Below are 26,757 nucleotides of genomic sequence, written 5' to 3' on the forward strand. Positions count from 1 at the left end.
AGAAACTCCCCCATCCCTCCAGCCTTGCAGCACAGCTGTCCCAAACCCCAGACAGCAGGGATGGATAACAGCAGGCTGCTCCCTGCATTGTAGCCCAGGCGATGGAGAAGATAATGGCAAGGATTTCTTGGTACAAGTACGAGCATGAATCCTCTGAAGAAATATTAAGTCTAGTTGCAGTGGAAAAAAAAAGAAAAGTAAAGTAAGTGCACGCACATACACACACACAACCTTGATTTCCTATAACGGAGGGTTTGGTTGTGTCTGATTTTTCTTCTCAGCTGCTGGTACTCGGACTCCTCCCAACATGGCTCCACCACTGGAGCAACAGCTGGCGTGTTGAGGTGCACTGCACAGCTGCCAGCTCTCCTCGCTTCAGATCAAGCCTTGCACTGTGATACTGGGGGATTTCCTTGAGGCCCTTGTGCCTCTCTGCCAGAGTGCTGGGATCGTGTGAGAATCTTGGCTTTTGATGGAAAAAAAAGGGGTGGGGGAGGGGGAAGCTAATTAAGGAAAAAGCTTTCTAGTAGTCATGATTGTGTAGGGCAACTTACAAATAGGAAATGACTGTGCACTATGGTACAATAATAATCTTTTTGCCCCTAGCACGGCTGTATGAACTGTTCAGATGATATGCCAGAGTGGGGGGAGGAAATGGAGCCCTGCTCGATGCTGCAGGCCTTTTACCACTGCAAAAGAAAGAGTGAAAAATTATTTTATCACTTTGGATGCTAAATCCTGACAGGCGGTGGCTTTAGCTATGAGGAAAGACGTGGTTGGTGCTTCCTACTCCTGGTTGCTCCCTTTTACCAAGGTTTACCTCGACAGTGGTAGCCCAATGAAGGGTGTGAAGGTCCATCACAGATTAACTCCTAAGCCTTAGGATGTTTTGCTAAATGAGGTGCTAGACAAGTCTGTGGAAATCTTGTTCTTGAATAATTATTTCTTTTAAATGTTAGGCCCTGCCTGTAAAGATGAAGTGTTTCCTGGCCTTGCTTTTCAGTACTGCTGCTATTCTTTCCATCCTCTATCTTTATTGCTTACACAGTGGATACAGAGATGTGAGCTTTCAATACCTGCAAGTTTCCATCTGATCTGTTGGCAGCGCTCTGCATGAAAGGGACCATGAGAAGCTGGAGGTGCTACAGGTAAGCATCCAAATGGTAATCCTTGCTTCCCCAGTGAGGCTGTGCATTTTGTATGGTTAGGACAGCACAAAGAGGGCTCATGAGTGACAGAGCAAAAAATCAGTGATTGCTATTTGGCAGGATGTACTTAAAACTTTGTCAAGCTAGGCAAGTATCTCCATTGTGGTCTCTGACTCACGGTTCAAATATGCTGGGAACATTTGAGGGGGCTGGGTCAGTTCTTTAAGCAGTGGGAAAAACAAGGCTTTAGTGCACCACGGGTCTGTCCTCTACTGTTCTGCTTTGAGGAAACTGGTGTGGCTGGTGGTGGGGAGAGGGAGGTGTTGTGAAACCACACACGCACACACGCACATGTGATTTTGATCCCTCCTTAAAGTATTTCAGACTCATTTGACTGCTGTGGCTGAGCTGAACTGCTTCTGACTTGTCCTCCTTAAGGTGAATGGAGGACAAGGCTGTGCACTGTGGCTGGTGACAGCTCAGTCTCCACCTCTGCTGCAGCAACCTGCCTGCGGTATGCAATGCAGAAGAGTTCATGGAGGAGCTCACCAGCCCCTTCCAGCTATTCGGTACCACTCTGTGGGCACAAGAGTGTCACAAACTGGCCAGCTAAACCAGGTTTGCAGCTCTGGTGTGTGGTCATTATGGTAGCAAAAAGCGGCCGGGCTTCTGGTGAATCAGGCTATGAGGGTAGGGAGGTTTGCTGGCAGCTCGGCTCTCCCGCTTCCTTCCACTGCTGCAGATAAAGCTGTGCAACCTCCCAGGGAGAGGGTGCTTTTATGCCTTTACCAGAGGTGCTTTTGGTTGATATGGTGAGTTCCTGCACATGGAGGAGAAGGCAGATATAGCCAGACATCCTCTCCCAGATCCTGTTGCATGGGTGAGAGTGGCTGCTGGCATTGGGGTTGCTCCTTCATGGCCCTCTGGCTGAAGGCAACGACCCATTTGGGGATGCTTCCCGGAAAATACAATTGCAAAGTGGGCCCATGCTTTTAGTCTGTGGTTTTGCACCTTCTGCTCCTGGGAGGGGCTGAAGTGAAAACCGGGAAATGGTGCTGGAGAAGTATGGCCAAAAATGAGCAAAAAAGAGGTCCGGCTGTGCTCAGCTCAGAGCCCGGCTTCCTGTGTGTTCCTCCCTGCTATGATTCTGACCAGAAATTCCATTTTTGACCTGAAAAATCTTCCAGATGAAAATTAAATTATAAAAGTGATGTATTCCCACAAGAAACTTTGGTGTCAGCAAATAAGCATTTTTTTAAATGAAAAACTGTTTTATTCACACACACAAAAAACTGGCTCCCATTGATTCCATGCTAGAGCATTACCCTGGTAAAATCTCCGTTATTTTGTTTAATAAAAAATGATTATATTTTGCAATTAGCATCCATTAGGCATACAAGTTACAGTCCTTGCAGTCCTACTGAATGGGACACAGTTTGTTGGTGAGTTATTAAACCTATGATATATCTGTGATTTATAAAAGGTTACTGGCAGTGAAGAAGTGGTATGGATGAATTGTGGGAGTGTTAACACAGATAACAAGATTTTCTTTCTTTTTGTACAAAAGATTGCCTGCTTTCTGCACAGCAAAAGTGCAAGCATTTTCCTCCAGACAAAGTGACTTGTAACACGGACTCTGTAAATATTTTCCATATGCAAAGGTCTTTGCTCATGGTTGTTATTGGTTCCATATTTACTTGGGATCTTTACATGCAGAGGATGGCTTTTGGCTTGTGAAGAGAAACTTCTCTGAGGCTGGATGATTTCCCCTCACACAATGAGTCTCTTCAGGATTGCATGTAATGCACAGAAAGGCTGCTAGGGGCAAGGTGCTTTTCTCCATTACAGAAAACTTTGCAAGCTCATTAATAAAGGCCAAATAAAATAAAGCTTGGAAAGTCAACATGTTCAGGAATATACACTGTGCTGGGAAAGAAGTGGAGAGTAGGTGTGTATTTATGTGAACAAAAGAAGTCCAAAATGTAAACCATAATATATGTGTTAGCTCATTAATGCATCTCATGCTGACTAATTCCAGGAGTGTTCCTGCTGCCCAGCAGCAAAAGTGCAAATAAGTGGACAGCTGTGATTTAGTGCCAAATATTTAAACGCATCGTGACAAGTCAGGCCACCCACACTCTTAAGTAAATAGAACTTCTGGAGAGTCATTTCAAACTGGGCTGAAGTGCAGAGCAGCCACTTTCATGTGCATCTCAGCCACACGGCCTGCAAGTATTTGGGGCCAAACTTTGCCTTCTGTTATGCCCTGGGAGCCCCCATTCACTCCACAGAGTTTGCACTGTGTAGAAGAGGGCAGAGCTGACTCTTGATGCTTATCTGACTTTTTCTAGCTCAGTAAGTACAATTTCACATGTAAATGTGAATGTGGAACAGATCTGGACTCGATTAGCTCCTGAATCCTTGACAAAAAGCCATAATTGTTTATCCAGATGATGCTTCTTTGTCTCTCTTTTATTTTCTCTACACTTTAAACCCAAGGTTTTAATGGGTTTGTAAAGTAAATACATGAGTGTAGATGACAGTGGTATCAAAGGTGTGAAGAAAGCCCTTTCCTTCTCCTCAGCAGGACTGGGTGTACATTTCAGTTGTGCTCTTCAGAGCCTTGGGCAGGGGTGGCTGCAGATCTGAGGGTAGGAGGGAGGGTATTTCCAAGACAATACTTAGCCTGGGGCTCCCATTACAGATGTGAAAGACCTGTGATATGTATCTTTTTTTTTTTCCTGGTAGGCAGTGAAATCTATGCTAGTGGCAATATCTGGGGCACAGGATTGTCGGGGGAGGGAAAAACAAGGGAATATGAAAAAAAATTGTATCTATCAGGGTAATCTAGTTTAGGAACACAAGTAGTAAAACATTTTAATCACAGTCATACGGCTGTGTCAGTGCAGGGCAGAATTAAGGCTATTTGTATGCCTTGGTTGCATACTGCCACACTTCAACAAGTTTGAATTTATTTTAAGCATAACTTTAACTCTGAATTCCCTGGTTTTGTAATGCCTGGTCTGGAAATAAGTGCAAACTCTTTGTATTGTACTTTACTCTTAAAATAGGCTTTCCACTTTAGCTCCGTTTCTTTTGGCTTGGCAAGAGCATGGGCTGTCATTTCCTGCCCTCCTGGGTTTGCTGTTTAAATGGAGAAGGCGGTGTTTCTGAATAAAGGAACACAACAGTAAAAGCTGGGATGGGAGATGGATGGCACATGCAACAGGCACTCCCAGGGCTGCTGTGTGTACAGCCCAGTTATTGCTTTAGCTGCCCATGCCTGACTATCTCCTGCATGAATATGTGGCTACCTTTGGCACTGAGATACTGTCCTTGGAGGTAGAAGAAGCTCACAGGGGATCAGAATTTGAAATTCAGTTTCATGCTGTGGAAGTGACGTTGTGATGTAAGCTCCCAGTAAGGCCACTAGAATTGGTGGGATGATGCTCAGGTCACACTACGTCACCTGTGGTCTTGGCTCACAGCTCTGAGGCTTCATGCTGTAGCTCTCCATGTGCCACCACAGAGAGGCTCCACCTGGCTGGTCACAGCTGGCCAAGCGACATGGCCAGGAATGGGGCACAGAGATAGTCCCCTGCAAGTGAAATTACTCTGCCTCCCCACAGGGGAAATCACCTCCTGTGACAAAAGAGGGCTGGTGGCTCAGTGAGCCCTAGGGATGGAGTCAGCGCCCTGGCTGTTTTTAACATGAGTTCCTTTGGACAAGACTTCTTCTTGATAGGAGGGAAATGGCATCATTCCTGAAGCTTCTCTGCCTTGGCTTCTGCGTGCAGCCGTTACCTCCTCCCCCCAGTCCTGATTGTTCTGATGGGCTTCTTGCTTTGCTACACATCCGGAGACACAGTGCCTGTCTCCCCTCTTTCCCTTGGTCTCCTGTGGAAAGCTACCTCACTCTCTCATTTCCCTCCCAATGTACCCATGCCCTATCCCCTGACTAAAGCAGAATTTCCCTCTTTTTTGGCAGCTGGCCTTCCCAGGGGCCCAGACTAACAGAAGCCTGAGCCCTAGCTGCCTGTGCCTTGGCCAGAGCAGAGCAACTATTCTCTGAGAGATAATGTTGCCTTAAAGGAGAAGGGATTATTTATTTCCCCATCTATTTTCCCACCATGCTTATCTGTTTTTTTCTCAGCTCCCATGGGGAGAGTGATGCTTGTGCCTGGAATCTGCTACCACCCAGTTACCTACGGGGAGTTCCCCTCTTCCTGCACAGTATTCCTGGTTGTGGAGTTTGTCTTTGAGGCAGACTTCCCATAATTAGTCCTAGCCTTGCTCTTGACTTTTAGCGAGCTCTGGATAAGGCCTCTCCAGGACTTGCAGCTCTCCTCCAGCTCGGTCCTTGCAAGCCAAGTGATGAGGCTTCCAGGGCTTCTCCCGCGGGATGGTTCCAGTGCATGCATCTCACTGTCAGGAAGCTTTTCCTGACGCTCAGCCTAAATTTTCCCCTTTTCAAATGTCATCCTGGCACTCCTACTTAGCATGCACTTTCTGTGTGTCTCACTCTCACCAGGCAGGCTGTGCTTTTCTCTCTCGCTGCCTGGGCTGTTTCTGGTGCTTGCTGGCTGTCACCCACTTTTCTCACACCCGCCTCAGTTTAGCCAGTCCAAGCACATTATCTTACAGCTCATTCCCTTTATAAATCAAACCTTCCAGGCTTTTTCTTTTTCTTTTTCTTTTTCTTTTTCTTTTTCTTTTTCTTTTTCTTTTTCTTTTTCTTTTTCTTTTTCTTTTTCTTTTTCTTTTTCTTTTTCTTTTTCTTTTTCTTTTTCTTTTTCTTTTTCTTTTTCTTTTTCTTTTTCTTTTTCTTTTTCTTTTTCTTTTTCTTTTTCTTTTTTTCTTTTTCTTTTCCTTTTCCTTTTCCTTTTCCTTTTCCTTTCCCTTTCTCTTCTTCTCTTCTCTTCTCTTCTCTTCTCTTCTCTTCTCTTCTCTTCTCTTCTCTTCTCTTCTCTTCTCTTCTCTTCTCTTCTCTTCTCTTCTCTTCTCTTCTCTTCTCTTCTCTTCTCTTCTCTTCTCTTCTCTTCTCTTCTCTTCTCTTCTCTTCTCTTCTCTTCTCTTCTCTTCTCTTCTCTTCTCTTCTCTTCTTTCCTTTTTTTTTCTCTTAATTTCCCTCCCCTTCCCTTCCCCTTCCCTTCCCTTTTTTCTGTTTTTCTTTTTTTTTTTCTTTTTCTCCTTTTCCCTCCTCGCACCACACAGGAGTGATTTTCTGGTGTCTGCCACATGGTTCAGAACATTCTTTCTCCCATTTGGCAGGCAAGTTTTCTAGTGCAAAGTACTGACATTTCTTTGTTCCTGTGGGCAGCTGTCCTCCAGGCAACAAACGGCTGGGGATGGGTAAATGCACAACTGGATGTCCTGGGAGCAGCCCAGACAGGTGCCCCTCAACTAGTGCAGTTGTCATGCAGACTCTCCAATACAGATTGAACTCCTGCTCTTGCCTTCCTCTGTGTGGAGTCATGATCACTCTCCCCGGTTTGTCCTTTTCCCATGAATTTCATGGATCTGAGGGTACTAACTGGCTACTGAGTAAGATCTGCATGGGCAGATCCCTTGAGTTCAGGGAGGATTGGAAGAGAAGAGGGGCAGGTTCTATCTCATGTTGTGCACACATGAAATAAGTGCATGTGCATCATTATAAAGCCAGTCTGAATGTGCTGGATACCCTCCTTGAAGAACAGAAGGGATGGGTAAGGCACATCCACCAGTGCCTGCAGTAGAAACTGAAGTCATCACTGTTCCTTTCCTTTGGCATCACCACAATGGTGTTGTCTGGTCTCCATGCAGGAAAAGGACAGAGACTTATGGTCCACCTCTCATGGGTCGTGTATTATCAGTGGTTTCATAACAGAAGAGTTTTAGGCTTAACTCCAGCTCTGCTTTTGTGTAGATGTCACTGAGGGGTTGTCCTAGTTAGGACAGCTGAGATCAGTTCATCATGGTGGGTGTAACCCAAAACTGTATTCTATAGCCTTCCATGTCATTTCCCAGAAACTAGACTATTGTTGTCAATAGACTATTCGCACCTTCTGCCCATAGAGCCTGACTCCTCAGGCTATAAACTAGGTGTTAAGAGGCCTGTGAGATAGGAGGATGTTTCTCTGTCCTCACACCCTTTGTGAACTCCCCGCCCTGAGGAGAGTACCAAGCATTCCTGCCTGAACTGGAGGATATATAATCTTGGAGTTTTGAAACATTTTTCAACCCACTCGTGGGATCCAGAGGACGGCTGCATCTCATCGCTCTCAACCAGACTTAGACCACCACTGGACTGCGATCACCAGTTCTGGCCAGACTGCAGCAGCTCTCCCACCAGCAGGTTCTTCCCCTCTCCCTTTACTTTGGACTCAAACAGGGCCCAAGGAACACCACTTTGTTCAGGCCCCAGGGTACTGGGTTATACATTTGGGTTTTTGTGGGTTGAGACCAATTGTTTGTTTGTATTATTGTACTTACTGTATTATTTTAATAAATTGTTATTCTGACTTATAATCTCTCCTTTGAGTTGGGTTCATTCCCCCTGCTGGTTAACTTTTAAACCAGCACATTTTGGCGCCCAAACGTCGGGCAGAGAGAGAGAAGTCAGAATCACAATTTCATTTGAAGCATTTGTCTATTTGAATATAGAAACTCCCTGATCACCATGTTGTTTGATGCACTCACATGGATGTTGTATTTGAGCCTGTTCATATTTCCACAGATGGCGTATTATTTGCCTGTTTTGATGCTCTCTTTAAGACCAGGGAGAGGGATCCAAATTGTTTTATTAATATATTATGTTTATGTCATTCTAACATCAGAAGCAATGAGTTTCATTGTAAATGTGTATTCAGTCCTGTTTGCCTGTCCTGGTTTGGGTTGCTACCTCTGGGGCCTCATTAAAAATCGTACCCAGCTTTTTGGGGGAACAGGGGTGGATGGTTTCCAGCCTCCCACCTCCTTCTTCCCCTTCAGACCTGCTAAAACAGTTTTTGAAAATATTGAGTTCCCTTTTGATGTTAAGGACAGCATAATGTTATTGTTAGTGTTGCTCTGTCTGCTCTGTACTGTGTACACCATGTTTAGGGTCAGAAAAGTGCCTTTTAGGGAGGTTGGTTGGACACCTGCCCTGGGAGCAGATAATGCTGAATGGCACGGGAAGTGGGAGGCCATCAGCCAGTATTTGGAAAAGTTTTCTCCTCCAATGACCTGGAAATTCACCCCTGAACAACTGCAGGATCCTGTTAGCATGATAAGACTGGTGAAGGAAAAATGCTCTGGCAGCTCCAGAGATGGCCAGCTCACAGCAACCTGCTGGGCCCTGGCCACTGCCTACCGGGCACTGCTTGACATGATACAGCACTGTCAGGGCGAGGAGAGAAGGACCAAATCCGCAGACACCACGTCCACCCAAACCACAGCTGAGTCAGAGGGAGAAAGAAATGAACCAACCAGCACCGTGTCCACACAAACCATCGAGGAGCCAGAAGAACAAGCAAAACCAATAGCAGTCGCCCCTGTCCAGAAAAGGAAATCAAAGACTAAATCAGTTCGCATAGCAAATGATGACGAAGAGGCGGGACCTTCACATCCACCGGAGGAGACAGAGCCAGAAATAATCACTCGGTCCCTATCCCTGGGTGAGCTACGTGAGCTCCGGAGAGAGTTCACACGACAGGCGAACGAGTCCATTCTGACCTGGCTGCTCCGAATCTGGGATGCCGCAGCTAACGATACGATCCTAGATGGGAGTGAAGCCAGACAGCTGGGATCCCTGTCTCGAGATGTAGTCATTGATCAGGGGATTGGAAGGAGGCAGGAAACTCTCAGCCTCTGGCGGCGACTGTTGTCCAGTGTGAGGGAGAGATACCTTTGCAAGGAGGACCTCCACGTACAGCAAGGACAGTGGAACACGATGGAACAAGGTATCCGGTGCTTAAGGGAGTTAGCTGTACTGGAGATAATCTTTTCAGAGGATGAAAGATTCCCTAAGAGTCCAGATGGCGTACAGTGCACCTCCCAAATGTGGTTAAAGTTTGCACGACTCGGGCCAGAAATGTATTCCCGCTACTTAGCAACGCTGCAATGGAGGGAGGGAGAGGACAAGGTGGGAGCATTGGTTAGCAAACTCAGGATTTATGAAGACACTGTCACCGCCCCATTACGAGCCCACGTCTCATCTGTGGAAACCAAACTGGCTGAACACGTCCGAAACCTGGAAGAGAAAATTGAAGAGGGACACCAGAAGCTAAGAGAAGAGATTAAGGAAGGGATTTTCCATATCTCGCCAGGACGAACAAGAGTCTCTGCTATCAGGAGCCAGCGTCCCCCAGCTAAGGAGAGAAGGTACACTCCACGTGGCGATCTATGGTTTTACCTCCGTGAGCATGGAGAAGATATGAGGAAGTGGGATGGGAAACCCACCTCTTCCTTAGCAGCCCGGGTACGTGAACTGAAAAGAGGAACAAATACCATAAAGAACTCTTCAAGGGTAAACGTTGCTCCAGTCTCTCGTGGGCAAGACTCCAGATGGTACAGGAATGATGATACGTCTGATCCTCTTGAAGGGACCTCCAGGTCATACCCACAAGAAGAGCACAATGAGTACCATGACCAGGACTAGGGGTGCCCTGCCTCTAGCCAGGTAGAGGAGAGGGACAATCGAGTCTATTGGACTGTGTGGATTCGGTGGCCTGGCACATCAGAGCCACAAAGATATAAGGCTTTAGTGGACACTGGCGCACAATGTACATTAATGCCATCAAGATACGTAGGGGCAGAATCCATCTCCATTTCTGGGGTGACAGGGGGATCCCAACAGCTGACTGTACTGGAAGCTGAAGTGAGCCTGACTGGGAAGGAATGGCACAGACACCCCATCGTGACTGGTCCAGAGGCCCCGTGTATCCTTGGCATAGATTACCTGAGGAGTGGGTATTTCAAAGACCCAAAAGGACTTCGTTGGGCTTTTGGCATAGCTGCTGTGGAGACGGAGGAAATTAGACAGTTGAACACCTTGCCTGGTCTCTCAGAGGACCCCTCTGCTGTGGGACTGCTGAAGGTTGAAGAACAATTGGTACCGATAGCCACAGCAACAGTGCACCGTCGGCAATACCGCACCGACCGAGACTCTGTGACCCCTATACATAAGATGATCCGCGAACTGGAGACCCAGGGGGTGGTCAGCAAGACTCGCTCACCCTTTAATAGCCCTATATGGCCAGTGCGTAAGTCCAGCGGAGAGTGGAGGCTGACGGTGGATTACCGTGGACTCAATGAAGTCACACCACCCCTGAGTGCTGCTGTGCCGGACATGCTGGAGCTCCAGTATGAGCTGGAGTCCAAGGAAGCCAAGTGGTATGCCACCATTGACATAGCCAATGCCTTTTTCTCCATTCCTTTGGCAGCGGAGTGCAGACCACAATTTGCTTTCACTTGGAGAGGTGTGCAGTACACCTGGAATCGACTGCCTCAGGGGTGGAAACACAGTCCCAGCATTTGCCACGGACTGATCCAGACTGCACTGGAAAAGGGTGAGGCTCCAGAGCACCTACAGTACATTGATGACATCATTGTATGGGGGAACACAGCGGGCGAAGTCTTCGAGAAAGGAGAGAAGATAATCCAGATTCTCCTAAGAGCCGGTTTTGCCATTAAACGGAGTAAGGTCAAGGGACCTGCTCAGGAAATTCAGTTCCTAGGAGTGAAGTGGCAAGATGGACGCCGCCTAATTCCAATGGAGGTGATTAACAAAATAGCAGCCATGTCCCCACCAACCAGCAAGAAGGAAACACAGGCTTTCCTAGGCGCTGTGGGCTTTTGGAGGATGCATATCCCCGAGTATAGTCAGATTGTAAGCCCTCTCTACCTTGTGACACGGAAGAAAAATGATTTCCAGTGGGGCCCCGAACAACAACAAGCCTTTGAACAAATTAAACAGGAGATTGCCCATGCGGTAGCCCTTGGGCCAGTAAGGACAGGACAGGACGTGAAGAACGTGCTCTACACCGCAGCCGGGGAGAATGGCCCTTCTTGGAGCCTCTGGCAGAAAGTGCCTGGGGAGACCCGAGGACGACCGCTGGGATTCTGGAGTCGGGGATACAAAGGATCTGAAGCCAGCTATACACCAACTGAGAAAGAGATCCTGGCTGCCTATGAAGGAGTTCGAGCTGCCTCAGAAGTAATCGGCACCGAAGCGCAGCTCCTCCTGGCACCCCGACTACCAGTGCTGGGCTGGATGTTCAAGGGAAGAGTTCCTTCCACACATCATGCCACCGATGCCACGTGGAGTAAGTGGATCGCTCTGATCACGCAGCGAACCCGGATAGGGAATCCTAATCGCCCTGGGATTCTGGAAATTATCACCAATTGGCCCGAAGGTGAGAGTTTCGGACTATCCTCTGAAGAAGAGGAGGAGAAGGTGACACGGGCTGAGGAGGCCCCACCATATGACAAGCTACCAGCAGATGAAAGGCGATATGTGCTCTTCACGGATGGCTCCTGCCGCATTGTAGGGACAAACCGAAAATGGAAGGCAGCTGTATGGAGTCCCACACGGCGAGTTGCAGAAGCGACCGAAGGACAAGGTGGGTCAAGTCAGTTTGCAGAGCTTAAAGCCGTTCAGTTGGCTTTGGATATAGCTGAACGAGAGAAGTGGCCAAGACTCTATCTCTACACTGACTCATGGATGGTGGCCAATGCTCTGTGGGGATGGCTGGAGCGATGGAAAAAGGCCAACTGGCAGCGCCAAGGGAAACCCATCTGGGCGGCGGAGATGTGGCGGGACATCGCTGGCCGGGTAGAGAAGCTGAGTGTGAAGGTCCGTCACGTAGACGCTCATGTAGGCAAGAAACGGGCTAATGAGGAGCATCATAACAACGAGCAGGCGGACCGAGCTGCCAGGATTAAAGTCTCTCAGGTAGATCTGGATTGGCAGCACAAAGGAGAATTATTTCTGGCTCGATGGGCCCATGACGCCTCCGGTCACCAGGGGAGAGATGCAACATACAGATGGGCTCGTGACCGAGGGGTGGACTTAACCAAGGACATTGTCTCACAGGTCATCCATGACTGTGAGACATGTGCTGCCATCAAGCAGGCCAAGCGGGTGAAGCCTCTATGGTATGGTGGACGGTGGTCAAAGTACAGGTATGGGGAAGCCTGGCAAGTTGACTACATCACACTCCCCAAAACCCGCCAAGGCAAGCACTACGTACTGACCATGGTAGAAGGAAGCACTGGATGGTTGGAGACATACCCCGTGCCTCATGCCACTGCCCGGAATACCATCCTGGGCCTTGAAAAACAAGTCCTGTGGCGACACGGCACCCCGGAGAGAATTGAGTCTGATAATGGGACCCATTTCAAGAATGGCCTTGTAGACACCTGGGCCAAAGAGCACGGCATTGAGTGGGTGTATCATATCCCCTACCATGCACCAGCTGCTGGAAAAGTTGAGCGGTGCAACGGACTGCTGAAAACCACTCTGAAGGCACTGTGTGGGGAGACTCTCAAACACTGGGAGCTGCATTTAGCAAAGGCCACCTGGTTGGTCAACACCAGAGGTTCCATCAATCGAGCTGGCCCTGCCCAATCAGAACTTTTGCATACTGTAGATGGAGATAAAGTCCCCGTGGTACATATGAGAGGAATGTTAGGGAAGACTGTTTGGATTAGTCCCACCTCAAGCAAAGGCAAACCCATCCGAGGGATTGTTTTTGCTCAGGGACCTGGTTTCACGTGGTGGGTAATGCAAAAAGATGGGGAGACACGTTGTGTACCACAAGGGGACCTAATTTTGAGTGAGAATGGTCTGTAATGTTTCATTGTATATATATAGATAGATAGATATATATAGTTTTAAAGGGGGTTAATTTGGGCATGACATGGATGGCATAGAATAAGGGGTGGATAATGTCCTAGTTAGGACAGCTGAGATCAGTTCATCATGGTGGGTGTAACCCAAAACTGTATTCTATAGCCTTCCATGTCATTTCCCAGAAACTAGACTATTGTTGTCAATAGACTATTCGCACCCTCTGCCCATAGAGCATGGTGGGTGTAACCCAAAACTGTATTCTATAGCCTTCCATGTCATTTCCCAGAAACTAGACTATTGTTGTCAATAGACTATTCGCACCTTCTGCCCATAGAGCCTGACTCCTCAGGCTATAAACTAGGTGTTAAGAGGCCTGTGAGATAGGAGGATGTTTCTCTGTCCTCACACCCTTTGTGAACTCCCCGCCCTGAGGAGAGTACCAAGCATTCCTGCCTGAACTGGAGGATATATAATCTTGGAGTTTTGAAACATTTTTCAACCCACTCGTGGGATCCAGAGGACGGCTGCATCTCATCGCTCTCAACCAGACTTAGACCACCACTGGACTGCGATCACCAGTTCTGGCCAGACTGCAGCAGCTCTCCCACCAGCAGGTTCTTCCCCTCTCCCTTTACTTTGGACTCAAACAGGGCCCAAGGAACACCACTTTGTTCAGGCCCCAGGGTACTGGGTTATACATTTGGGTTTTTGTGGGTTGAGACCAATTGTTTGTTTGTATTATTGTACTTACTGTATTATTTTAATAAATTGTTATTCTGACTTATAATCTCTCCTTTGAGTTGGGTTCATTCCCCCTGCTGGTTAACTTTTAAACCAGCACAGTAATGGTGTAACCTCTTCAACAATGTGAATATACAATCTGTGGTTATTTCCATGTAAAATAGGCTGCATACTATTGTAGAATCTGGGAGATTTTTACAGAATTGCACGTGTGAAATATAATTTAAAGCACTGAACTGCCTTTTGTACACACACATGTGTACACACACACACACGCACACAAACATGAACCTTGTTGCAAGCTCTACTCTGTAAAAGTGGTGTTGATTTTTAAGGTTTTGCTGCTGCCTTTTGCAGCCTCTTTCCTGTCACACAGGCAAGGAGCACCAGAGGGTTTGCCTCACAGGGCAAACAGCTTGGCACTATGCATTGCATGACTAGAGGGTCACTGAGGCTGGTATCACCTGGCCAGGAGCTGAGTTGTGGTAGTGACTCAGCCCTTAGGAAGAGGTACGTCCATTTCTGTGCTGGTAACCAACACTGCACTTCTGGGATAGTGGTTTAGCTATGACAGCAAAATGATGAGCTTTGCTTGCACTTGCTGAGCACTACCACCATACAAGTAGTACTTATTTAAGATCAAACTGAGCCCTGACTGAATTGGCTGGCACAGAATCTGGGCCGGGTGCACAGTCTTTCAGTGTTGGGATGGAGACCCTCTGAGACATCAAAACATGCAAATCCTTCCTGCTGGCCTTGTCCCTGTCTGGTTTTCCTGTCTATGGTGGGTTGACCGTGGCTTAATGCCAGGTCCACACCAAAGGTGCTTTATCACTCCCCTCCTCAGCTGGACAGGGGAGAGAGAGGAAATATAATGAAAGGTTCCTGGATTGAGATAGAGGCAGGGAGAGATCACTCACCAGTTACAGTCATGGGCAAACAAGACTCAACTTGAGGAAATGAGTTCAATTTATTATCAATCAAATCAGAGTATGATAATAAGAAATAAAACCAAATCTTGAAAACCCTTCCCTCCTTCCCCTCCCCCTCCCTTCTTTTCCTGAGCTCAGCTTCACTCCCAAATTATCTACCTCCTCCTCACAGTGGTGTAGGGGGATGGTGCGGTCAGTTCATCTCTCATTGTCTCTGCCACTCCTTTCTCCTCAGAGAGAGGACTCCTCACACTCTTCCCCTTCTTCAGCCAGGGATCCCTCCCATGGGAGACAGTCCTCCATGAATTTTGCAAGTTGAGTCCTTCCCACAGGCTGCAGTTCTTCAAGAACTGCCCCATTGTGGATCCCTTCCACAGGATGCAGTCCTTCAGGAACAGGCTGCTCCAGTGTGGGTCCCCTGCGGGGTCACAAGTCCTGTCAGCAAACCTGCTCCAGTGTGGACTCCTCTCTCCACAAGCCACAGGTCCTTCCAGAAGCCTTCTCCAGCATGGCCTTCCCACAGGGTCACAGTCTCCTTTGGGCATCCACCAGCTCCAGTGTGGGGTCCTCCACTGTGAATATATGCTCCACTGTGGAGATCCATGGGCTGCAAGGGAGCAGCCTGCCCTCACCATGGTCCTACCACAGGCTGCAGGGGAATCTCTGCTCCAGCACCTGGAGGATCTCTTCCCCCTCCTTATTCACTGGCCTTGGTGTCTGCAGGGCTGTTTCTCTTACATATTCTCGTTCTTGTCTTAGGCTGTAATTTCTCTTGTGTGGCAACTTTTTCTTCTTCTTAAACACTCAGAGGCACTACCACCATCACCAATGGGCTTGGCCTTGGCCAGTGGCTGGTCTGTCCTGGAGTCAGCTGGCATTGGCTCCATGGGTCATGGGGGAAACTTCTGTCAGCATCTCACAGAAGCCACCTCTGTAGCTGCCCCAGTACAAAAACCTTGACACAACCAAAATATACTGTCTTGGACATCATCTTCTCTCCAATTCATCTGGAAGCATTTCTCTCTAATGTTTCTAGAATCCCAGAAGGGAGCTTAATCCCTTCAGCATCCTCCTTGTGCAAAGCATACCTGGGGTGCCTGATGGCTGAGTAACCTCTCATGCACTGAGAGTCATTAGCATTTGAATTAGTGACATGAGGATAGGAGGCGATTATCCCATTTAACAGCTGTTGAGTGCTGTTAAAGGGACACCTTCAAGAAGAATGAACAAAAACATAGTGGATTTTTCTCTTTTAGTAGGGGCTTCCCTGCCTCATATGAATATTGGCATCCTCTCATGCTTGAAAAGTGGCCCAGTTTCCACAGGGACATCTTATGATCTTTAAATTTCTTTTCTTTAGAGAGTTGGAAACCTCAGTACACCCACAGTGTGCCAGCAGATGAGAGTGAGAAAGTGGAACTGTCCCCAAACAGAAAGGGAAGTGGTTCTAGGTATTTGGGAGCCAGGCTAAGCCAAGCGTAAAGAGAACAGTCATAAGAAAGCTGCAAAAAGAAGCAAAAGTTGAAGCATCTCCTCTGCTCTGGAGTGCTTCAACCATAAGATGAACAAAAAATCTCTCAGGATTTGGCTAAAGCCAGAGAAGTGCATTTTGAAAGTGTAGGATCTACTCAACATATTGTGTAAGGAAACTTTTTTTGTGCAGGACATTTTTTCAATATAAAACAAAAACTAGCAGGAATGATTACAGTTCTTAGTGTAGGTAATACTTCAATACAGATAAATTTCTCTCCTGGTCCATGACTCCATTTCTCTTGGCAGTGTGTTAAGCAAAAAAACAAAGTTCCAGTTCTTGTCATCAAAAGGAAGCATTGTCTGGACTCCTGCATCTCAAACATGACTCATTTTGAGGCTTTACCTTTCTTTTAGAGTAAGCTGAACAAGCTAGGGATGCTGCACTTTCACAAGGATTCATCTATGTCAGCTCCCACCAAGATGCTGGTGACTGGCCTCGTAGCCTTTCAGAAGGTCTGACCCCTCATTCAGGTGTGTTGCTGATGCCCAATCCCCTTTCTGAAAGCTAGCTCAGACTGGGTACACTGAGATGTTTCTGGAAAGTTGGCTTCCTTGTCCCCAGCATCTCACAGAAGACAGAAATAATCTCCCATGGTTTTTGTCTTCAGTGGAGAGTGAAGAGGCACAGTGCTGTGGGAAAAATGAAGTGTCTTTTTTGTCTCCCTGTGATTTGAAGTTGGTGGCAAGAGGTGTGCCTTGGGTTGGGTTAACACTTCAAGGTGAGAAAATCAGTTTAAGATGGTGAGGTTGTCCCTGGGGCAGAAGTGATGAGAATGGGCAAACAGAAATAGTTCTCCAGCCTCTTCTGTGAAACTGGAGGTTTTACTTCCTCTAGGATTGAAGGGGATAAATCTTTTCTAACAAGTCAGAGGAGTCTATGAAAAGTCAAGACTTTTCCACTTGACTTTTCAATTTCTTTCAATACATTTTTTCCTCTCTCTCTCTAATCTCTTCTTTCTCTTGCAATGAACTTCCATTGAGGTAGGTGCAGTGGCAATATCTAAGCAAAGGTGAGGATATAGAAACATTTGTAATGTTAAGTAACATGCTTCCTGTTATTTTGTCCTCCATTGTTTTTACTCTCTGTGATGACCACTTACAGCCTAATTAACATAGGCATTATTTCCATACAAAGTAGTGATAGCAACAAAGATGAACAAATCTCTTTTTAAGCTTACTTGTTTCTAAGAAGGCCTTTTTTATACCATCCTTACCACTTATCTGACCAATAAATCTGAAAATACATGCAATGGTATTTACTGTGTTGTTACATGTATCTCAAAGCAGATGGTGAGCCAGTACCAAAGCTCGCATTTTTACACCTTTATGCAGCATCTGGGGAGCTGGATTAAATTCCTGCCCATCTTGGGGTTTCACACAGACCTCTGCCTCTACGGCAAGTGCCTCACAACTGCTGCCAATCCCAACCACATTGTTTTAAGGTATTTTTCTTCATATAGAATGAATAGAAGAATGCTGACAACACTTCTTCCACCTCCCTGTCACCCCTGCCCACAAGTAATATTTCCAATGAGCCATGCCAAGGTTTTGAGCCATCCTTGTGTGTGTTGCTGGTGTCTCAGTCACCTGGGTGCCCTCATGCTTTTTTCATACCAGGTGGCCCAGTTCAGCTGATATTGCAGCATCCCTGGGCACTGTGTGTGGGCTGTGCGGTGAGGCAGATGTAGGGAGCTGGGGGTGCTGCAGGATGGAGCCCAGGGCAGAGGGCTGAGCCCTCTTTGGTCACTGACATGGAAAAAGGAGTGGGAAGCACATCTCACTGATCTAGGACAGAAGCTGAGCATGTAGCAAGACTCCGCATGACATTAAACCATCTGAAGGGCCGTTGTTAATCACCATAAGGAGATCAAGCAGGTCTGTCCTGTAACCAGGGCTAGCAGCAGGCTGCGTGAGACTCGGGTGACCCTGAGACACCAGGAGCTGCTTTGACTCATTCCCATGCAGAGCAGGAAGGAGAGGGCAATGGCAAAAGCGTCTGAACTGCAGCCTGTTTGAGAGACACAGAAGCCCACTTGCCATGGCCACACAGAGTCAGTGCCTAATACTGTGGGCATCCTTGCTGAACCATAGCCACTGGCGGGGTGAGGGTCCATGCCAGCCCATAGGCTGTTCCACCCGCTCTTGCAGTTTGTCCTGAGGCTCACTCATCGCTCCTGGACGAGTGCTTGCTGGCCCTATAAGCATCCCCTGTTTGAAGCCTGTGGGGTTAAATGTGGGAAATGGGTGTTGCCAGCAAAAGTGAAACCCACTTGTGGAGTTTCCTTGGGAAAATCCTCCCTGCTGAGGAGTTAGGCAGTGAAGCAGCACTGAAACCTACTCATATTTCTTTGGGTAACACCCAGGCCTGGGGAAAATCTCCCAGGAGATCACCCTCAAACACACACACACATACACACACACACAGACACACACCCCTCATCCCAAAGCTCTGCCCTTCCACTTGCCACCCAAGTGTAGAGGGTTATTAGGCATAAAGGGTTCTTTCACTGAAATCTGACCTGCATGGGGCGGATATCTTCTTCTGGATTCATTACCATAGCTCCCATTTTTTAGAGACAAGTAGATATACGATGTGTCTGACATCTGTTTTTGAATGAGATGAATTGCATCTTCAATACATTTGTTTCTCAAGTGGATCTGACATCCTTCTGCAGCCAGTGAATTCCTTCACCTCACACAGCCACCTTTGTCATCTCTGTAGCCTTCATTGCCACTCCTCTCTTGCAGCATCCACAGTTTTCATCATCTTTCCTCTCCTTTTTATCACTTTGTTTTCAGAGGCCTCAGATATGGGTCATTCCTTTCCATTCATGTGGTCCTTCTTTCTCCTGCACAGTACCTCATCGTGTAACTCTCCCCTCTGCCCGCCTTGGAATCTGTGTTTCTCTATGATGCTGTGTCTTCTGCTTATTTTCTCTGGCATAATGTATCACAATTCCCAATCTTCTCTTGCAGTCTCTCGTCCCCATATCCTCTCTTTATGCCTCTCTCTTCCCCTGGGCAATGGTTTGCTGCCTCTTTGTTGAACTTGATTCTTTGGGAAACACCCGTGTTAGCTCCCTCAAGCTCTGCCTGCACAGCAGGCTCCAGCACAGCATTCTATTACCTTGCTTACCTCTCAGCCAGCCAACAGTTAAGCACTGATGGACAGATCTTCATGGGCAGAAGAAAGAGCTTTATATTGGAAAGATACTTAGCATTTTATAAGGGAAGATAGGCCTAGGGATGTGCAGTCAATTCACCTCCCTGGGATTCACTGAGCTTCCTTCTCTCTATGTTCCCCACTGCAGCCAAGGCCAGGCACAAGAGTACCCATTGCATGTCCCAGTGTCCTTGACCAAACACAGGACTCCTCAGGGCCCTTTCTCCAGCAGCTCCTGAATGCAGGGATCCCTTTATAACCTTATATCCACCACACAGGAATAGAATGCAGGGTAGTTAAGCTGAAACCCTGCTCTGAAACCCTGGAGTGTGATGCATAGCAGTGAGCTCAGCTGGGGAGCTCAACAAGTTTGTGGCCTGTTCTCCCATCTAGTGTTGGGCTTCTTCAGATAAGAGTGGACCTTCTTTCTAGGTAGTCCCCTGCTCCCCATGCTCCAATGAGCTCTTTCCTTTCTGCTGCTTCAGATCCAGTGATGGAAACTGGTGGGGAGAGAATGACTTCAGGCTGCAGGCTGTTTTCTCTTGTAGCTGAAGGGATGCTGTATTTATTACCTCTTTTCCCGAGAAAACACAATTCCTCAGGCTGATTGCACTCTGACACTGTCCCACAGTTATAAGAATGGCTGACAGATGCACTTTCAGCTTTTGGGCAGTATTCAGGCCATTTTGGCAGTGAGATACAATAGGCCAAGGAGCCACACCGGTTGAGAAGAGCAGTCGGGGGGAGACGGCAGTGTTTGGGAAAAGGGTGTTTCCCTAGGCATTACCTCAGAGACATTTGTCATTTATTTCAGATTTAATCAGGATACCACTGGCAGCACAGATGCAGACGAAGTCTCAGCATGGTAAATTCAAAAAACTCCAAGTTTAAATGCATGAGCATTTGCTGGTTTACCTCCAGACCAGAAAGAACAGTGCCTGTTATTTCTTCCTGACACAGGAGACATTGTAAAGATCTGCAAACAGCCTTTTGCACATGCCAGAGCGTGCATCAAGTGCACTCTGGACATTGGTTCTGTGGCTTTCAGCTTGGGGCTGTCATCACAGTGATGTTTCCAAAAGTGGGACACAACATTGCACTCATCTACAGCTGCCCTGCTCTCAAACGCACACAGACATCTGCAGGAGAAGGGAGGTACCCCTCTGGTAGAGGCATCAGCCGGATGGCAGCATGCCTTTGACTGAGAGGAAAGGAATGCAGCATCTCCTGGTGACTGAGAAAGTTTGGGTGGTTTTGCACATAGGAAGCTCTTTTAAATGTGTTTCCTCCAACCGCCTGGCCTTTTGTTTTTCAGCCATGCTTGATGCTGGTGTTGGAAAGCTGAACTCCCCAAAAGTGAACTTCCTCTCCTACTATAAACTGACCCTTGGGGTTGCTATAGTGACTGCAGAGCAGCCAGCAGGCTGTGTAAACACTCCCTCCCGCTTCCCATCACACTGGGCCTGAGAGGCTGAGCCACGGGATGTGCGCAGCAACCTGGATTATGCGGGTGGTTGTGAAATGCAAAACCGACAATTTCTCTGCTTCCTCCCTGCTTCCCCCACAGGGAGGCAAACCCAGCAGGCTGGTAGCAGGCACAAACACGCCCGTCCTGACGAATTTGGGCACATGGCATGGTACCGCAGAAACCAAACCCAGACATTCACCTGGGGAGCTTGAGCAAGATGTGGAAATATATGGTGCAACTGGATTCTCTGCAACATCTGATTCCTGTGGCCTCACTAACTGTTGAGCTTCCAGCTGTGAGGGGGGAGCGGTTTGGTACATACAATGTCACAGCTCCTTCTATGTAATTAATTGCAACAATCAACCGAGTGTGAAATCCATCAGTCTCTGGGTCCTCTGTTGCTCGCTTTGATGCCAGCTCTTCTTCTTTCATTTTCTTTTTTTTTTTTTTTAATGCATTTCATTAAAGTCTGTCCCTGACTCTCTGAGACACTTTCCAGACATTGATGTTTGTGTGTGACTGTATCCATCCCCATAAAACCAGGTCAGGTGTTTCAAAAGCAGCAACCTGTGAGACAAATTGAAGCACACGGGGAGGTGTTTCCCAGGCAGAGCAGGGTATGCATCCCCTCTGGCCACTGCAGATGTTCTTCCAAACTGGCAGGTACAGCTTAGCCAGGGATTTTGTGAGAGGTGAGCTAAACCACCCTGCCAGGAGGAGATCAGCTCTGCTCTCACTGCAGTGGGATGCAACTTGATGGGTTATCTTCAAGAAATAAGGTTGCTGTCCCACCACAATAGGCCTGTGACTGCTCCAAAAAGCACAAAGCACATCATCTCAAAGGTGTGTAAAATAAAGCATCTGCTTCATGCTGTCAGGAGGGCCCATTCAAAAGTGCCAGGCATCCTGCAAAACACCCACCTACTCCTACTGCCAATACACACTTTTTGTTTTACTATTAAGAGATTTCCTGGCACAAGGATGGATGGACTCACGTGATCCCATTTTTATGTGTTAAGGGTGTCACTGACCAAGCTGATCGATAGGTACCTTTGCTCAGACACGTGGTTGTACAGTTGCAAGCTGTCCGGGGATTCCATGAATTCCCATCCTTACTACCACATTTAGAAATGTACACAACCTCTGCTAAGCAAGGTACTGGTAGAGGCAGAAGAGAAGAAGGTTTCTGGAAGAGTGCTTATCTGTAATCCCAAACATGTCCCTATAATCCCAGCCTGTGACTCAGAGCCAGGGGGATGCAGAGGGTCAGTGTGGCCTGCTCATCCACTGCAGTGAGTCATTATGCCCCAAGGAGAAAAGGAGCCTTAAAGCCTCACTCTGATTGCTGTGAATGATGGCAGTGGGACAAGTTGCACAAAGTATGCTAAATCAAAGGCAATTCTGGCACAACTCGTTACAATACAAAATAGGGACCGGCCCTATAGTGTCTCACTAAACGGATGGCAGGTGCTGAGTCTGATTAAACAGGGTTTTCCAAATCACTTGCAGAGACAAATGAGAGGCAGGCAGAGGCATAAAGTAACACACAGTGCCTTCTAGATCTCAATGGGTTTGCATTTCTCTGTTCACTCTGTGCCTGCCTTATTACAGAATTTAAAAATAAATCAGCTGAATTAGTTGGTGTAAGTACATGGCCTTTCCTGCTCCTGTCAAAGGAGTGCCCCAGTGTCGAGCAGTGCTGCCAGCTTGCCTGAGCTTGATGCAGAAAACCTGGTGAATCGGTAATGTGACAGTGACACTGATGCTCCCTTTACCCCTGAAAATAACATCACAGAAATTAACAGCCTGCAAATCCCTTATTCAAGTAGGGGCTTAGAAAGTGCGAAGTGGAGCACATGCATTTGTGAAGTAGCTGGGCGGAAGGAAATCAGGAAGAAGGAGGACAGGCAAAGCAGATCTGCTTTGACAACCTTGGGAGCTCAAAGATGGTTGGGCAGGTGAGTTTATCGGTTTTCCTCAGAAGAAATCTTAAGCCAGCTTGGCTCTGATGAGGGCTAGTACAGACTCAAATGATGTGGCGTCTGAATTATGTCCATAGAAGCAGTTAACAACCTGGATGCTTTACAAGTTATCAAAACCTCTGCAAACCTCAAGAAACTGGAGGTCCTTTGTGCAATTTTTGATGATTCTCCTTGGAAGGCCAAATTTGTGGGCCCCACAGACAATAGCACCACTTACTTATCTGAGCCCAGCTGCCCAGTGCCAGGGCTGCATCTCAGCTGAATGCCTGGCATAACAGGAAGCACAAGAAGGCACCACCTGAAGTCACCTCCGGTCTTGATGTTAGTGCAGCACTAAGGAAGCCTGAAGGAAGACACGGCAAGGGACCTTTCAAATCTTTCCTGCATCTGTGTCGGATTCAGCTGCAAATGGTCCAGGGTTGCCCTTTCCAGATGTGGACTGACACCGTGGCTGTCCAGGGAAGCTGAAAATTGCTGGGGGAGGGAAGGGGAAAGGATTATTAGCACAGCTCAGCTTAAAAATGAGGGGAGGTTTGTGAGGCTTCTCCTAGGTCTCCCTGCTGTTGGGAGCGTGTTCTCAGAGGTGCCCCTGGCTCTGGGCTGTGAGTGGCCGGTCGGTGCTGCGGTCGGCTGCTGTTGCCTCCCAAAGCCGCAGCAGCATTGTTGAGGTGCAGACGTGCAGAACAGCTCACGCCAAGGCTGCACACTCACAGGTGATCTTTTCCTCTGTACATTTTCCAGCGGAGCTGGCAGCTGCTCCTGCAGTGTGCATGCTTCATTGGCTATCCAAAGAAGGAACTGGGCGGGCGTTGATCCAATTGAGGCGGTTTCAAGGAGTGAAGGCAGGAAGGAAAATTACCAACTTTGACATATGTTGCTCCCTGCAGGTCTCTCTTATTATAGCCTGGCAGAATGTCAAGGTGCACAGACACGACCCAGAGCTGTAACACATGATGGCTGCTTTGCCTCCTGTCCCACCCCTTTCACACAGGCAGCAGTAGCAAAACCATTTCTGGCATACCAGGAAATCCTGGTTCTCTCTATTATCAAGGAGGGAGTGAGCAGTTATACAACTTTGAGCTGCCATCAGCAAGACCCGTGGGAGGGAGGGGGGGAATAGTTCACTTGGAAAGGAATGCTGCAGTGTAGGGCAGTGGTTTTGACATGCTGGAGTGAAACTTGGCATAAAGGAACAGAGGGAATTCGTTTGCCAGGTAGACGTGGCACTTCAGAAAGAGATTAAGTGAAATGGCAGTGGAAACCTTGAGAGATCTTAAGAGGTGGCTAGTTAGCACAGGGCATGTATCTGCAGCCCTTAGTGTGGGTTTCACAGCGCTGGGGGTCCACAGCTTTCTAACAACTATTATTTACCTGACTCTTTAGCTCTTTTATCTTGCCAGCACACATGAGAAGCCAGCTGTGTGCATAGTCCTACCCGGGGTAGGGCCTTCAACTTGACAAGAAGAAATGAAGACCCAGGGTTCAGTGGCCTGAAGTGTTTGTCAGCCATTTGTGATGGCAGAAATCTACTTACTTTTCCGAGAATATTTAACCACTCTAGTGTGCCAAGAAGAATGTAGTGTGGCATAGCAGCCATCCAGAACAATGGCAAATATTTGTTCCTGGTAAAAATTTGCTTGCCACAAGTCTTCATTTACAGCATATCTCCTGTTTCGGAGCAGATGGGAGGGAGGTCTGAGATGTCCCTCTGAAATGTCAATCTGAAAAGGCTGAGTCTTAAAGACAGCACTTATGTGGAAAGGCTGGGAGAAATACACAGGTGTATCAAGAAGCAATAGGTGTGCATTGGATTTACACCTTTCGTTGTCCCTCCTGAAAGTCCTTGCCAAGGGTTTGACATCTAAACAAACATGTTAAACCTTCCTCTTTGCAGATTCTTTCTGCTGGGGCAAGTTCCCCATTGCTCGCTTTCACACTGTGTTTTCTTTCAGCCCTTGTTTTTTAGTCTGTCAGCACAACCTTGAGAGAAAGGACTTTGGCTGAGAGCTGAACACACAGTACCAGCTGTACTGATTTCCATCGCCTGGCATGTAGCAGTGGACTTTCACACTGTGCCTTCTTTGCCTCCCCCAGTTAGGCTGAAATCTCCCACCACAGTTTCTGCTTTTCTTTGTGGTGGAATTGACTTGGCCATGAGAAGCAGTGGATTTAGGCTCCTGCAGCCCTGCTGTCAGCACAGGAGACCCTTGGCAGGGTGCAGGCAGCCATGTGGGATGAGGGGCTGAAAACATCGGAGGAATGTTGATGTTCCAACAAACTTTGGGATGAACTAGGGAAGGTGGAATGCATGATTGGATCAGAGAAGAGGAGGAAGTGAGTGGAAAAGGGAGATACAGTGTGACAGATGGGAAGGAGAGCAGAAGGGCAGTGTGAAATCACACAGGAGATGGGCAGCATTTGAAGAATAAGGACAATAAAAGTTGAGGGACTGTTATAAGTGTCTAAATCTCTGGGGAGCTTGTAAGAAGTTGGACATCTCTCCTCCCCTCTGATTTGGACTGTATTTTGAAAAGAAAAGAAACAGAACAGTTATTTTAGTGACTTTTTCTTTTTGTGTGTGTGTGAAATACTCAAGTTGTTGCACCATGATTTTTTTCCTTTACATTCCTCTGGTTATAGCAGTGAAATAGATTAAAACCAAAATATTTTATATTTTGTCATATGCTTTGCTGCCCTGTCCTTTTCTCCTTTCTGTGACTTTGACAAGGAGAGGTGCAAAGCTGAGATTTCTCCTCTTCCTTGGCAGGGGTTTTACCCTGACCCATGTAAGGCAATGTTGCTACCTGGCAGTTATGATGCTCTTTAACCTTAAACAAAGGTTCACGTGAAACACAGGCCTTTTGTGTGGATAGAGGGAAATAGGATGAAGAAATCAGATAATGCCAGAATAGCAGCATGCCTGGAACAAAGATTTGGAAGAGTAACGTGGGAAGGGGATGCTACAGCCTCCTCCTCAAATATTCTCTAGGTGCTGGGACATGATCGAGAAAGTCTTCCCTGTCCTAGTTTTACTCAGATGTAGGGTCTCTTGATCCCATCATGTGGCTTGCAGATACTGGTCACCAACAACTCCTTTCACCTGCTTCCCCTTTGCATGCCTTGGAACAGGCTCTAAAACCGTATTTCTGCCGTCTCCTCTCTTGCTGCTATTTGTTCTTGCAAAGTGTACCTAGCACACCTATTTTCTCTGGCAGCACTTTTTTTGTATCCCAGGGGACTTGTAAGAATTAGGGTCGGCTTGACATGAGTGGAGTACTGTACAGAGATATTTACAGCTGTTTGCAACGCTTGTGTTGAGTATGAAACCAGCAGCAATTAGGATCCAGGCCAGTGCCTTCAGTGAATAATGGTCTTGGTTACTTGGAAATATCAGATGGCTTCAGCTTTATGCAGTTGCTACGAGGAAAAAAAGTTAAGTAAACAAAGAAAAAGAATAAGAGGAGGGAGTGGTGGTTTTTTTATTGGCATAGTCAAGAAGGGCAGTCAAAAAGAGAGAAAGAAACTGGAAAACAATACCCTGTGTCTTCTCTTGCAGCCCACAGCACAGAACATTTTCTTTGCGCGTTCAATATCCTTTGCCATGATCACTTTTGGTTCCTGTCCCTCGGAGACCTTTCTTGGAGGCCAGTGTTGTTATTTGAGTGCTTCACTGTTAGGATTTGTTTCTAATATCGAACATATGACCTTAATTGCCACACAGTCCTGGGACCTCATCCCTATGAAGCACCTTCACATCTCATGGTCTCCATGGCAGCCAGTAGTAGTCAACAGCACGTCCCTGGAGGAGCACTCAGCATTTGTCCCTCCTTTGTAAGACGTGTACAAACAGTCCACCTGGTTTCCTTTGGGGTTTGAAAATGGGGGATCCTGAGAAGAGATTATTTCTGGAGGTTTTCCAGAGCTGCTACTTTGGCTGTTGCATAGATGCCTTCCTCTCCTATAGATAAGGGAGAAATG

This window comes from Manacus candei, unplaced genomic scaffold (genome assembly GCF_025592945.1).
Source record: "Manacus candei isolate 608988 ecotype Guabito, Panama unplaced genomic scaffold, ASM2559294v1 h1tg000049l, whole genome shotgun sequence".
In the NCBI taxonomy this organism is placed as follows: domain Eukaryota; kingdom Metazoa; phylum Chordata; class Aves; order Passeriformes; family Pipridae; genus Manacus; species Manacus candei.